We start from the raw sequence: 12,672 nt of genomic DNA on the forward strand, positions 1-12,672 counted from the left end.
TGGTCCAGATGGCACACCTGAGTAGTCTTCAGTTGGTCCTTTTATACATTGATTATTAAAGGGTTATGTATAACACAGTTAACACTTTCCAATAGGTTACATAAGTAAAATGTTACAATGGTGTGATCTTTCCCACCTGCATACCAAAGAAGATGCTCTGAAGGAGAAGGGAGGATGGGGTGCTGTTACATAGAAGAGGAGGATGGGGTGGGCTGGTACAAATTGGGGTTAGGATGGGGTGGGCTTCCACAGGAGGTGGTTGAGGCCCCATCGGTGAGGGTGTTCAAGGATAGGCTAGACATGCACATGGTGGGCATGTCATGAGCGGAGCCGGCTGGAGGTGGGGGTCAGACTAGATTGCCCGGGTGACCCCTTCTGACTAGTTCTGTTTCTAGGTTTCAGTTTGCAAAGACTCAAAGGTTATTGGAACTTTACATTATTCAGTGCAAATATCTGTGAGATGCCTATCTCTGCTTTCTCCTGCCTATAGACCATGAAACTCACATTGAAGAATGGGAAAGCAGAGCTGGATGCACCCAAGTCCTCCTAGAATATGTTTTCTCATTTCTAAATTGCCCTTTGTTTGAGCTGCTGTTATCTGCCGAGTGCCAAGTAGTGTTCTCTGGACTGGTGCCTGGTTAGCGTCGGATACACTTCAAGGATGCACACATGCTGATTTCTAAGGACAGAGGGTTTTTCTCTGGCCTGGCTATGTGTCAATGATTGCATGATTATACCTGTGTGAGTTACACCTATTGATTTGTATATCAACACATTCCTTGACCGTTTGACAATACCCATAATATCCAAGCAAAACAAGCTGCGGACTGTCTCCAAGGGTTTCTTCACATCCTGTCATTGAGCTAAGCTGAACCACGAGAAAAATCTCTGTTGGATGACACAAGACAATGGCATCAGTTGATGACTGGGACATGGTAAAGTTAAAGAAGAGTTCTTGCCTAGGTCAAACTCACTGTGCTCTCTGCTGCGGGATTTTTTTTTTAATCGTTTGCATTGATTTTGAGGTGTTGTCTTTTTAAAATTGGTTTTGTTAGCTTTCTATGGTAAGACTCTGTTTTGCTATGCATTCTGTGTAATATTGACATTGTAACCTACATGGATTCATTAGTCAGTAACGTTTCTGTCTGATCATCCAGAAAGATCGAGCTACGCTGCCTCTTCATTACTACCTAAGAAGCGCCCCTCGTTTATTAAAAAAAACCAACAGCAAAAACACACAACTTCCTTATCCATCTTCTGCGCAGGAAGTTCAATCTGAGACGCTGCAGTAATTTACAGTACTCCTATCCTGGTTGGTTGTCCTCTTAACTGAGGCGGGGCCTGTTTTAAATTCAGGCTATCGCAACGTTTTGCGAAGTTGTGTGACTTTATTGGTGGTTTGCTTACAAATGGAAACCGCGGCGGGAAGAAAAAAGAATTAAGCATGCGCAGTTAATTTTCTTACCGTATGGCTCCTTCTATTCCCTCACCAAGTTTCTCATAACGTCTCGGATGCAAACGTTTGCAAGGGCGCGACTCACTCCCATAGGAAGGAAAGTAAGAATTCAGCTCTTTGGGGGCGAGATTTCTTAATCCTCTTCGATGCTTTTAGGGGAGAGGGTAGGCCGAGTGGGACTTGGCCATAGAAAACTGAGAAATCTTGAGAATTTACCTTATTCGTTACTACGCAGTAGTGTGTCTGGCCAGAAACAAAAGAAAGCCAAGAATGCCTACTCTTATGTATTTATTATTTCCATTTGTATGCTGCTACAGTTGCCCATATCTGGACTCTGAGCGGCTCATAATAGACTCTGATTTAAATTTGAAAACACGTCTTCTAAAAGTTAATATTTAACAGATGGCTATATTGAAAAGCGCGCGCGCGCGCGTGTGTGAGAGAGATTAGAGACAGTTTTTTCACAGCCCTGTAAATAGTTATACTGGAAGTTATGCTGTGATTTGGATTCCCAGCGGATTATAGCAAGGTTTAATTTGCTTATATTGATCATTCATACCCTGCCCCAGATGTGCGCTCAGTTTTAGGCAAAAGCCTTTTATTTAGACATGTGCATTAAAAAGGTATGTTCTCTTAAATGGCCGAGATTAAAAAGGGCTTCCAAAGTGAATCCAGAGGTTGGAGATCGTGTCACTCTATAGCCAATTGTATGACCTATTCCATTATCCCGGGGGGGCAGGGATAACTGCGATGCGATCTTTGCTGCAGCGCTTCAAGTCGCTTTTGCGTCTGTATCCGCTATTGGAAATGTCGATCTTCAGCAGCTGACGCGTGAATCGAAGCCACAGTAGGCTCACCCTGGACAACACATTCTAGTTGGGGCAGAGGGTCTTCAGAAGAAGGACGTCGGTTCGAAATCTTCTGGCCTCAGGTGGTCGGTGGCGTTTGAAGACCGAGCGAGAATCGGCAGTGCGAGAAAAGCTTCCATTGTCTAGGTACGAGCAGGGGGGCGTGGGGAGGACGAATTATTGGCCGCCAATCGGCGGCGTGCCTCTGTTTCGAGGCTGAGGCGATTGGTGGCCTTGTGGCTGCGTGGGGCGGGACTGGTTTGGAGAAGGCTCGAGGTTTATTCGAAGCTCGCTAGCACGCCTTGTTAATTGACCTGACCTTCGAAGTCGCCTTTTCTGAGGCCGAGCGGATACCGGCCAGACAATTCAGCAGTGGACCCTCTAGCAACAGCTCTTCGGGTTAAATGTGCTTGTTTCATTCTCATTCTGTTTCGAAAAATGGTTTTTATGATTCTCCCCACCGAGATTGCTGTTACTAATTGTTGAAGACTCTTCACTTGCATTATTCATTTGCCCTTCAATGATGTATTTAAAAACAAATAGGGGATTTTGTTCTCTAAGTGCAGCACTTCAGAGTAGAGGAAGAAGAAAAACCTTAAAAGGCTTACACATTTATTAGATTTTATATGATTGGGAGCAGGGGGAACTGTGAAAAAGGACAGTAAAAAATTAAATGCAGAAAGCACTGACAAACTGTAAGCACTGAAAATTTCTAAATCAGTGATTCTTAATAACACAAAAATTCTGGTACTAGGTAGGTGTGAGTAAAAAAAAATAATTATCCCAGTCCAAGCCTTGGAAGCTCATCCAAATTTTTGGCTTTAATCACCCTCTAAAGTGTGTCACAGTGGCAACTTTAACATTGATGAGAGGGTATCCTGGAAGGTTAAAATGTTTTTACACTCTTTTTTAACTATCATAGTGTTGAGAACAAAAAGAGAAATCCCTCTTGTCTGGCTGCAAGAGGGAGGTAACACCAGCAAGTAATTCTATATAAAAGTACTTTTTATTGTAGGTGCACACTAACAATAGGGAATGAGCCCATCTCCAGTTGAGACCAGCTGCCGCAGTCATCATGCACAGTAAATTTATACATTTAGTTTTTTGCATGGATTAGTAACAGAAAACACCACAGCAGAAAACATTCAATTATTTTTCAACATGGTTATCTAGACCTACACTTCTTGTGTCAAAACATCTGGCTCCAGGCCTATCTTTACACATTCTGACCTTGGTAGAAGTTTATTATATATTTTTTTACTCTCTTGTGTCTTACTGATAGAACCCTAAGTACAGACCTTTGTTTGATCCTCAGGAAAAAGCTACAAGGGGTGTTCAATGTATGCTCGGTATCAGGTTGATTTGCTATTGATGTGGGTAATTTAATTATTTCATTAGCTAATGACACTATCTGAGGGTATACATGCAAAATTTCAAATAAGTGTGATCATTAGTTCCCTAGTAATCCTCAGTGAAAGATGACCAAGATGACTTGACAATGTTGAAGAAAATGGAGCACTGCGCTGTGATTAAGTTCCTTACAAAACAAGGAAAAAGTAAAAAAAAATTCACGAAGAGATGGTGGCCGTTTACCAGGATTCTGCACCTTCATTATCTACTGTTCAGAAGTGTTCAAGTGAATTTAAAAGGGGCAGAGAAAGCATTGAAGACGACCCTTGCTCAGGCGGGCCAGTTACTGCCAGTACGAAAGAAAATGTGAAAAAAATAGAGAAACTTGTATTTTTGAAGATGCCTGAATAAAAATTGAAATGTTAGCAGAGATGACAAACCTATCCACTGGTACCATATTTACTATTTTTCATGACCATCTTAACCTTTCAAAGGTCTGTGCAAGATGGGTGCCGCGAATGCTCATGGCGCCTCAGAAACAAGTGCGAGTCGAGTGCTGTAGGGAGTTTTTAGAGCTCTGTGGTGAAGATCCATTGAGTATTTTCGACCGGATTGTTACTGGAGATGAAACCTGGGTTCATCGCTATGACCCTGAAAGTAAGCAGGAGTCCATGCAGTGGCATAAAAAATTTGCTGACCCTCCAAAGAAATTCAAGTCACTCCATTGGCTGGAAAAATCATGGCCACAGTGTTTTGGGACTCAAAGGGAATTTTATTGATCAAGTACACGAAAAAAGGTGAAATCATAAACGCAGCATCTTATGCAACCACTCTGTGTAATTTAAGAGAAGCAATTAAAGAAAAAAGGTGGGGAAAACTGACCGCAGGTGTGTTGCTTCTTCACGACACGGCGCGTTTCGAAGGCTGCTGTGCGAGACTGTGGTTTTGAAGAAATAAACCACCCACCCTATAGCCTGGACCTGGCCCCCAGTGACTACTACCTATTCCTGCATTTAAAAAAAAGATCTTTGTGGAAAGTGATTTTCCGACGATGAAGAGCTTAAGGTGGCAATTAATGCACATTTTTTAGACAAGGAGGAAGGGTATTTTTTACAGGGAATTGAAAAGATAATTTCTAGATGTAATAAGTGTATTGCAGTTATGGCGGATTACATTGAAAAATGTATAAAAATATTTCAATTTATTATTCCTTTTTCTTCTTGCTGATACCAAGAATACATTGAACGCCCCTCGTATAGTCTTCAATCCCTCCTTCTGACTCTAGAAAATCCTTAGAGGCTTCTTGGGCCACATGTTCAATAATGGCTTATGGGACAACCCATATCCATAATGTACATACAAATTTGCTAGCACACCATGGTACCACTCTGGGACATCCACTAAGGATGGGGCACAAGTCTATTGTGGAGTTTGAGAAAAGGATGGCAGTCTATTTTATTTATTTATTAAAACATTTCTATGCCGCCCCATTCGCCGAAGCCTCGGGGCGGCTCACAACATGACGTAAAATACAAAAATAACAATATAAAAATAACAATATTTGCCTTGGGTGTGTGATTTGTCTGGAAGCCTGTTCTTGAATCTGTTGTGATGCATCTGGGTAGGAATCTCTGTAATCTGGATGGCAGAAGGCTGCTGCTTAGATTGGTTTCAAAGTGTTGTTTCTGAGTATACAGAAGTCTTGCTTCTGGTTTCCTTTCAGGTTTGTCTGCAATTATCCCCTTGGACTTGCAATTTTTGCCTGGCTCTTCATTCTCTTGGAGAGTCAGTTGTAGGTTCTTATGTATTGCTGACTTTCTTCAAGGTATTCTGTGTTGGAGTTGCCCTAATAAAAGTTTTAAATTGAAGATAGAAAACTACCTTGAATGTAGAAAACTGCCTATTCCCCTTCTTCCACCCTCTCCATTCTGCAGTGTCTTTCCATTCAGGTTCTTTCTGTGAGAAAAGGAGCCCCATATCTGACATGCAGTGATTCACCCCCTTGGTAAATCACTCAGAAATGCAGAGCACAGCCAGCAGGGGGATGATACAATCCAACTAGCTGGAGTATTCAAATACTGGGCCAGCTTGTCATTGTCTTCTTGCAATTTCCTACCTCTGACTTGAAAAAACAAACATTGAAACCTATTAAATTCTGTAACTCCTGATGGTTTAAATTTGTTATCTGTCACTCAAGATCTTGATGAGTCATGATGTCTTTCCTGAAACATACCAAGAGAGTGAGTCAGAGGGGGCCTTTTGCGCTTCTATTGGGGTTTTTTTTACATCACTTATTCAAGGCCTCATTCCTCTCCCTCTCATGTGAATGTAACTGCAAGTCCATAAACCACTCTGAACATGCTCTAATGCAGCACTGTTATAATTTAGGGATTTCTGTTGCTGTTAAATAAAACCGCTGAGTGCTTGATTGTATGCTTCCATTAAGGGTTCATAGGGATAAACACCGGAGCTTCTGGGTTGAAGTTGCCAAGACAGTTAGGAAAGTTTGCTTGTTGTTGATCTCTCAGTGCCTCTTCCTTGACCCTGAGCCTGGATTTTGTTTCTCACCAGGAGAAAATGCTGTTCTTAAGTAAGATTCATAGAATACTAGAATTGGAAGGGGACAAGAAGACCATTGAGTGCAACCCCCTTCTCAAGGCAGGACTCCAAATTAAACAATCCCTCTCAGACAACTTTGGAAATACATCTTGAAGACCTCTAGTGTGGGAGCACCTTAGGTAATTAGCTCCATTATCATATTACTCTAACAGTCAGGAAATCTTTTCAGCTAAAACCCGACTTCCTGTAATGTGCGCTCATTATTCCATGTCCTGCATTCTAGAATGATCCGGAATTGATCCTGACCTAACTCTCTCCTCATAGGGCTTTGTTTCCAGTCTCTGGATCATCCTTGTTGCCTTTTTCTGAACATTCTCTAGCTTGTCTGCTTCTTGCTTATGGTACCAAATCATTACCTCTCCCCAGTCTGAGAAGGTGCCTTTGATGAGCACTCTCTGAGTCCAGTTCTGTAGCCAGCTGGGGATCCACCTGATAGGTGTTCCATCTAGCACACTTTCACCTTGTCTGATAATCAGGATATCATGGGACAGACTCTTTGTCAGATTTGCTGACATTAGGATTTATAATGCTCACAGCATTTCCACAGTCTACTAGGGCTACCCAATCAAAAACTGAAACAAGATTAGTTTAAAAAATGGTTAAGATTTCAATCAAATTTTTGTTTAAATCTAAAGAATGACATTCTAAATGGATTCCATCAGTAAGTTTTAATCCTTTGCAATACAGATCTACGTTTTGGCAGGATACACAAAGTTGCAGGTCATTTTCACAATGTTATATTAATATACATGAATATATTTTGTTGCTGTATTATGAATATATATTTGAGACAATCTTTCAAGTACTCAAATATAGTTATTTATTTATTTATTAAAACATTTTTATGCCGCCCCATTCGCCGATAGTTATCCTATCTCCCCTCAGGATACACTTGATGCTTCTTCCATCTATTCCACTTTTAGCTGGTTTGCTAATCAAGAGCTCATGGAATGCTTTGTCAAAAGTTTTGCTGAAATTAAGACGTATTATCTCCACAGCAATTCCACAGTGCATGAATGCAATTAGGAAAACACACTGTGTATTTGCCTAATCAAACACCTCCTTTCTGCACACCAGTCATCTAACTGGGCCACCAGTTGATGCATTAGATTATGTGTTATGGTGTCAAGGGCCATTCCTACCTCATCTCTCTCTGAGAAACTCTCCTGTTCCAAGTCCCCTCTCACATCTTGGTTATTCCCAGAGACGGCCTGCCCACTTGGAGAGTCTGGCCTTGTGATAAGTGCCTTGGCTTCTTTCATCTTAATGTCTGGAAATGACCGACATTCCAATGCTCTCTCCTGTACCTCTTCTTCCTCCTCTGACTCCTCTTCTGGAGACCAGCTAGCAGCCCTTGAGAATGTGTGCCCAAAGCAGCTGTCTTTCTCACTCCCAACATTCAAGAGGGTTACCCAATCAGACAGTGAAATCAGATTAGTTTGGCAGGATTTGTTGCTGAGAAATACATGTTAGTTTTTGCTAATCATTGCATTGTTTTCAAAATGTTTGCAGATTGACTGCATTATAACCTGCTCCAGAATTTTCCTGAGCATTGATGTCAGACTGACTGGTTTGTAGTTCCCAAGTTCTTTTCCTTTCTTGAAGATGAGGACAGAATTAGCTCTTCTCCAGTCATTTGGCACATCTCCTGTCATCTATGGTTTCTCAAAGATAATACTCGTAGATCTACTTTAAGATCCACAAGAAAGAAATTTGCACTAGAAAGATATTGTTTACCTCATCCATTCAAAGGGAGACTGCAGCTAAGAAATACAAAGAAGTCCAAGACTTGGAATGGAAGCAGTGAAGAAATTAGAAAATATTATCAAGAGTAAGAATGTTTCACTGGAAACCAAAACAAGATCATCCATGCTACTTTATTTCCTGTTACTGTGTATACAGAATGTATAGGATGTGAAAGCTGAACAATGAGGCAAGCTCTCAGAGGAAAATATGGTGCTGGAAGAAAGCTGGACCAACAGAAAGATGAAAAAATGAGTCCTAGATCAAATCAAGCCATAATTTTCACCAGAGGCAAAATTGACAAAACCCACTGTATCAAACATGGAGCACAGTATAGGATAGCAACTTATGTAAGGGACATTTAAAGGAGGAAGAAAATGTAATAAACTATTTAGGAGAATGGGATAATTGAGATGGACAGATGCCTTAAGCGAAACCACTGCTTTGACTGTAGAAGTGAGTTGGTTTTCAAGGACAGGACATTTTGGAGAGTGTTCATAAACACACACACACACAAAACAATCAAACTATGTTGGAAATGACTTGATGGCACATAGAAATAATATGCCCCCTTCCAACTCTACAATTCTGTGATCCTGTGATTCAGGGGGTTGGACCTGATGGCCTTAATAGCCCCTTCCAAATCTAATATTCTATGATTCTATGGCCATTGAAAGCAACTGGCTAAATTTAAAGGGAGCAAAAAATAATAAAAACCTAGTTATTGGCATCTATCACAGACCACCCAGTCAAAAAGAGGATAATGATGTAAGGATGCAACTTTCAAAAAGCAACTTGCCAGCATTTCCAAGAAGAATGATGTGCTCATTGTGGGGGACTTCAATTTCCCCTTTATATGCTGGGAGACAAATTCTGCCAAGCATGACCCCTCCAAGAGATTGCCAACAACTTTCTCTAGCAGAAAGTAAAGGAAGATACAAGAGGATCAGCTATCCTCAATGTAATACTAACAGGGAGAGCCTGGTGGAAAATACAACAACCTTGGGAACTCTGGGGGAAAGTGACCATGCAATACTTGAATTCTCAATTATAAAGTAGACAAAGGGTAACTGGAGCCAAGCAAGCATCCTGGCCTTCAAGTAAGCCAACTTTAACAAACTCAGAAAAATGATATGCGAAGTGCCATGGAAACACACCCTTAAGGGGAAAGCCATCCAAGAGGGGTGCAAAATCTTGAAAAAGAAGATTCTCCAAACAGAACTACGAACAATTCCATCAAGAAAAAAGTGTAGAAGAAAGCAGAGGAAGCACACATGGTTCCACAAAAAATTAAGTGACAGCCTGAAAGAAAAAAAGAACATGTACAGGAAGCGGAAGCAGGGCCAGGTCACAAAGGAAGAGTATAAACAAATAGCAAGGAATTTCAGGAATAGCATCTGGAAGGCTAAAGCAGGAAATGAACTGAGAATAGTAAGGGAAGCTAAGCACAAGAAAGCCTTCTCCAGATACATCCAGAACAGAAGACATGCAAAAGAGAAGGGTGTCCAACTAGTTAAAGTGGATGGAAGAGTGGTAACAGATGACAAAGAAAAGATGTTGTAAGTCGTGAAGACATGTCTGACCCATCGCGACTCCATGGAGAACATTCCTCCAGGCCTTCCTGTCCTCCACCATCCCCCGGAGTCCGCTTAAGCTCACACCAACTGCTTCAGTGACTCCATCCAGCCACCTCATTCTCTGCCATCCCCTTCGTCTTTTTCAATCTATTGTTCTCAGCATAAGGCTCTTCTCTAGGGAGTCCTTCCTTCTCATTAGGTGGCCAAAGTATTTGAGTTTCATCTTCAGGATCTGGCCTTCTAAAGAGCAGTCAGGGTTGATCTCCTCTAGGACTGACCGGTTTGATCACCTTGCTGTCCAAGGGACTCGCAGGAGTCTCCTCCAGCACCACAATTCAAAGGCCTCAATCCTTTTGCGCTCAGCCTTCCTTATGGTCCAGCTTTCACAGCCATGCATTGCAACTGGGAAAACCATAGCCTTGACTATATGCACTTTTGTTGGCAGGGTGATGTCTTTGCTTTTTAGTATGCTATCTAGATTTGCCATAGCTTTCCTCCCCAGGAGCAAGCGTCTTTTAATTTCTGGGCTGCAGTCCCCATCGGCGGTGATCTTGGAGCCCAGGAAAATAAAATCTGTCACTACCTCCATTTCTTCCCCATCTGTTTGCCAGGAAGTGAGAGGACTGGATGCCATGATCTTAGTTTCAAGCCAACTTTTGCGCTCTCCTCCTTCACCTGCATCAAGAGGCTCTTTAGTTCCTCTTCACTTTCTGCCATGAGAGTGGTATCATCTGCATATTTTTGGTTGTTGATATTTCTCTCAACAATCTTAATTCCAACTGGTGATTCATCTAGCCCCGCCTTTCTCATGATGTGCTCTGCATATAAGTTAAATAGGCAGGGCGACAGTATACAACCTTGCCAAACTCCTTTCCCAATTTTGAACCAATCAGTGGTTCCGTACCCAGTTCACAATGTTGCTTCTTGACCCGCATATAGGTTTCTCAAGAGACAAATAAGATGGTCTGGTACTCCCATCTCTTTAAGAACTTGCCACAATTTGTTGTGATCCACGCAATCAAAGGCTTTAGCATAGTCAATGAAGCAGAAGTAGATGTTTTTCTGGAACTCCCTAGCTTTCTTCATGATCCAGCGTATGTTGTCAATTTGATCTCTAGTTCCTCTCCCTCTTCAAAATCCTGCCAGTACTTCTGGTAGTTCTTGGTCCACATACTGCTGGAGCCTAGCTTGTAGGAGAAAAGATAGAGGCACTCAATTCCCACTTTGCCTCAGTCTTCTCCCAGAAGGAAATCTGCAATAAAGAGGAAGTTCAAGCTGAAAGTGAGAGATGGCAGCCCAAGATTGATAGACAAATAAGGAATACCTAGGTGGTATAAACACTTTCATACCCCCAGGGCCTGATGAACTCCATCCCAGAGTCATAAGAGGAAGTCTCAGAGCCACTAGCTATTATCTTTGATAAATCTTGAAAAACAGGAGAAGTGGCAGATGACTCGAGAAAGGCTAATGTCGACTCATCTTCAAAAAGGGGGTAAATGAACCTGGGAGCTACAGACCAGTTAGTCTGACATGAATCCCTGGAAAAATTCTGGAGCAAATTATTAAATAACTGGGCGGAATAACAAACACCCTAGAAGACAGAATGAAGATCTAGGGCTATCTTGATAAAAGCAACAGAATGAGATTCAATAGGGACAAATGTCAAGTCCTCCACCTAGGAAAAGGACACCAAATGCATGGGTACGAGATGGGGAATATGTAGCTCAACAGAACCGAACAAGAAAAAGATCTTGGCGTAATTGTGGACAATAGGCTAAACATGAGCCAGCAATGTGATGCAGCTGCCAAAAGGACAAATGCTATTTTGGGGTGTATTAACAGATGTATTATTCCAAATCACGAGAAGTAGTGGTTCCTCTATACTCCTCACTAGTCAGACCTCATCTGTGTCCAGTTCTGGGCACCATTTAAGAAAGATGCAGGTAAATTAGAAAGGGTCCACAGGAGGGCAACAAAAATCATCCAGGGTTTGGAAACACTGCCCTATGAGGAGAGACTGAGAGAACTGGGCATGTTCAGCCTTGAGATGAGAAGACTGAGGGGGGACATGATATCCCTCTATAAGTACCTCAAAGGCAGTCACAAAGAGGAAGGCCATGATCTGTTCTTGCTGATGCCAGAGTGTAGGACATGGAATAATCAAGTGAAGTTGCGACAACCCAGATTCAGGCTGGACATCAGGAAAAGCTTCCTCACTGTCAGAGCAATACAACAATAGCTGCCTAAAGAGGTGGTGGACTCTCTCACAGTTTCAAAAGGAAACTGGACAGCCATATCTAAATGCAGGGAACATGCAAATTATGCACTGGAACACTACATTCCTCCAAGTACAATACATACATCAATTTCAGGGCAAAGTATGCCGTTACTGAAAACCCAGCCATCTCCCCACCACCAAATATATAGACAGCACATAGCTCCATGTGCTGAGGCCATGCTAGCGAAGGAAATGATACATTTGAGATGGGTGTCTCTTCTGCTACCACCAGAGCAGACTTAACTGGAATACTTGCAGTGGGGGCTCTTGCAGTTGCATTCTAGTTGCAAGCACTTTCTGCTTCACACTATGCAAAGTAAAAGTTGTAGATGTAAGTTGTAGAAACATCTGCTTCCAAGTCAAACCATCCCTCTCAGATGGCTGTCCCGTGGCTTTTTAAATGCCTCTAATGTGGGAAAGACAACAATATCCCTTGGTAATTGGTTCTGTCGTTGTACTGCTCTAATGGTCAGGAAGTTCTTCCTGATATTCAGCCAGGACCTGGTTTCCTATAACCTGAGCCCATTAGTCCATGTCCTGCATTCTGTCATGATTGAGGAATGATCCTGGGCTTCCTCTGTGACAACCTTGCAAATACAGTTAGTTATCAATTTGTGTGATTAATGAAGTCCATGAAGTGATTGCATTATTCAAATTTGCACTATTTGGAGTTATAAATACATGTAAGATATGGTAATTGGTTCCAGCTTGATGGAAATAGACAGTGAATTTTTAAACATGTTTTATATGTTTATTAATGAAATATTACAGTAAACAATAAAAAGAATATAGTTATAATTT

General features: G+C 41.8%; 1 protein-coding gene across 1 annotated transcript in view; it reads left to right on the forward strand.

Annotated features, from left to right (window-relative positions):
- The first annotated feature begins 2,260 nt into the window (after nucleotides 1-2,260).
- LOC123024426 (pericentrin-like) overlaps nucleotides 2,261-12,672 on the forward strand; it is a 72,617-nt gene continuing 62,205 nt past the window's right edge. The window contains exon 1 of the mRNA XM_044432141.1: nucleotides 2,261-2,451. The gene's annotated coding sequence lies outside the window, so the exon portion shown is untranslated. The remainder of the gene's footprint in view (nucleotides 2,452-12,672) is intronic.

Source organism: Varanus komodoensis, unplaced genomic scaffold (genome assembly GCF_004798865.1).
Source record: "Varanus komodoensis strain SLA01 unplaced genomic scaffold, ASM479886v1 scaffold23, whole genome shotgun sequence".
Taxonomy (NCBI): Eukaryota; Metazoa; Chordata; class Lepidosauria; order Squamata; family Varanidae; genus Varanus; species Varanus komodoensis.